Source organism: Gracilinanus agilis, chromosome 3 (assembly GCF_016433145.1).
Source record: "Gracilinanus agilis isolate LMUSP501 chromosome 3, AgileGrace, whole genome shotgun sequence".
Lineage (NCBI taxonomy): Eukaryota > Metazoa > Chordata > Mammalia > Didelphimorphia > Didelphidae > Gracilinanus > Gracilinanus agilis.
In genome coordinates this window covers 248803854-248807016 of record NC_058132.1, presented here as the reverse complement: position 1 = coordinate 248807016, position 3163 = coordinate 248803854, and positions in this window count along the sequence as shown.

Sequence of the window (3163 nt, the reverse complement as noted above, 5' to 3'; positions counted from 1 at the left end):
CTATGTGCCATATACTTTACAAATGTTGTCTTACGATTCTGGGAGATAGGTGCTATTATTATCCCCATTCTACAGGCCAGAAAGCTAAGGCAGAGAAAAAGAAAATGACTTGTTTAGGCTCATGCATTTAGGAAACATTTGAGGCCGGATTTGAATTCAGGCCCAATATTCTATCTACTGAGCCATCCATCTGACTCTGGAAAATTGTGTGTGTGTGTGTGTGTGTGTGTGTGTGTGTGTGTGTGTGTGTGTGTAGACAGATTAGCCATTAGATAGATGGCTAGGTGGACAGATATTCAGAATAAATATATATGAAATAAAAAAATACAAGATCATTAGGGAGGGAGGGCATGAACAATTAAGGGGAATCAATAAAGATACTGAGAGTTTTACATCTTATTATAGAAGGTAAGAGAATATTAAATTTTAAACATTAAGAGGAACATGACCTGGCCAAACAAACTTTAGATGGTCTCCGTAGTCACCCTGAATGGAGACAGAAAGAAAGGAGAGTCCACCTCTAGTCAAGCCAACCTTGTTTCCACTTGGAGTTTTTCTTTTTCTCACCTCTCAACTCCAAGCATTTATCAAGCCCTGCCGATTCCACCTTGACTTCATTTCTTGTATATTTCTTTCTCTGTTCCATGGTTTTGCTCATGCCCTCATTACCACATAACTTTATTCTAATAACATCCTAGAACACGTCTTCTTGCCTTCATTCTCATGGAGCAGCCCAATCATCTGTTCTGCTGCTAGACTTAGTTTTCTTAGAGACAGAGCTCGTCATTTCACTCATGCCCTCAAAAATCTTGTTACTGTTCCTTCCCAAGTCAAATTGAAATACCAGTACCTGCCTTCAAGTCCATTCACAATCTGGCACCACCATATGTTTCTGGACTTTGCTCATATTACTCCTCTCTGTTTACTTTATATTGCATCCTAACTGGACAATTCTTTGTTTTGTGAAAATGTTCCTTATTTTTCTACTTCCATTCTTTTGTATACTCAGTGCCCTTAACTTGAAATGTTCCTTTTCCTCTTTTTTTCTATTCTTATCCATCTGCTAAAGTCTTTTTTAAAACCCTTACCTTCTCTCCTAGAATTGATAGTAAGTATTGGTTCCAAGGCAAAAGAGCAGTAAGGGCTAGCCAACTGGGGGTTGTGACTTTCCCAGGATCATGTAGTTAGGAAGTGTCTGAGACCAGATTGAACCCAAGACCTCCTGTTTCTAGACCTGACTAGTCTCTATTTACTGAGCCACTTAATTTATCTGATATGTTAATTTAATTCAAATGCCACTTTCATACTTCCTTAAGCTTTGCTATTTATTGGTAAATATTTTCCCCTTCATAAGAGTTTGTTTTGCATTACTCAATAATGCCTCTATCAGGCAATTCTATCTATTATAATTATCAGTGATTATATTTTATCCACATATTAGACCAAAAGTTCCATGTGAACAGGGACTGAATTTTATATATATTTTGAATCCTCTCCAATGCCTTGCAATAATCTACACAGAGATGCTACTGTCATTCGGTCACTTCAGTCATGTTCAACTCTTCCTTGACTCTATTTGGATTTTCTTGGCAAAGATCCTGAAGGAGTTTGCCATTTCCTTCTTCAGCTCATTTTATAGATGAAGAAAATAAGGCAAATAGGGTTACATGATTGGTCTAAGATCACACAGCTAGGAAGTGTTTAAGATAAGCTTTGAACTCAGAAGGATGAGTCTTCCTGACTCAAAACCTGGCATTTTATTCACTGTGCCACTTAGCTTTCTTTACAATAGACATTTAATAAATGTTTTAAGGCAGTTAATGAATCACCGGGGAAACTACTTTTAACCTGAATGGAGCTCATTGTCCTAAAGTTGCAATTTATTTTTTTTAATATAAGTCTCAGCCTCTAATTTTGGTAAACTCTTTTCTCCATTTGCCTTCCCATACTCAGAAGTAAAATTTCAAAGTCAAAAGTATCTGATGTTGCTAATGAAGCATGATCATTAATTTCAAGACAGATCCTGAAAACCATTTTTCATCAGCCTGCAGAGAGAAAAATACATGTTCAAACTCATTTAGCTAGTTGGAAGTGTAATCAACCCCCAGCAAATAATATCAAAGTATCTGAACAGGACAAAAATTAAACTAACATTGAATTATCATTAGGTCACAGTATTAGATATACTTTGGCTGCTGTAGATATCAGAGGAAGCTGCACTTCTTGAATGCAATGAGAGACAGATAGGGAGATCCACTCAATGAAAGCAACTTAAAGGAAATTCCTATTTTCATGAAAAATAAAGTTTATAGTCTCCTATCTGGTCCACTAAACTGATTCCAGTTCTTGTATTTATAGATTTTCAGCATTTTAAAGCTTGAAGAAATCTTAAAGATCACCCACTTCTAATGCTCCAGATGAAAAAACTCAATCCCAGACACACTGTTCTCACTCCATAATGGAACTCTTTAGTTGTCCCCTATCCCTCAAAATGCCTCATTCTTCCATTGGCTTCTACTTATTCCTATTATTTATATTATAGCTAGGTGGTGCAGTGGATAGAGCACTGGTTCTGGAGTGGAAGACCTGAGTTCAGATGTGGCCCCTGACATTTACCAGCCATTGTCATCCTGAGCAATTTGCTTAACCCAGTTTGCCACTGTTTTCTCATCTGTAAAATGATCTGGAGAAAGAAATAGCAAGCTGCTCTAGTGTCTTTGCCAAGGAAATTGCAAATGAGGTCAAGAAGAGTCAGCTATGATTGAAAAATGACTGACCACCACCACTAATAATAAAGTTGTACCTCCATCAAGTCTTCCCAATATGAGAAAAAAATCAGGCCTATAAGTAAATTACTTTTACCCCTCCTGCTAGTATCTGCTCAACATTGAATCATTGGTTTAGAGATGGAAACAAGAAACACACATGAGAAAGGCAGACATACATAGAGTAAAAATGAAAGGATGGAGCAAAATCCATTGGGATTCAAATGAGAAAAAGAAGGCAAAGAAGGCAGGGGTTGCCATCATGATCTCTGACAGAACCAAAGTAAAAATAGATATGGTTAAAAGAGATAGGGAAGGTAACTACAACCTAATAAAAGGCAGTATAAACAATAAAGAAATATCAGTACTCAACATGTATGCACCAAATGGTATAGCTT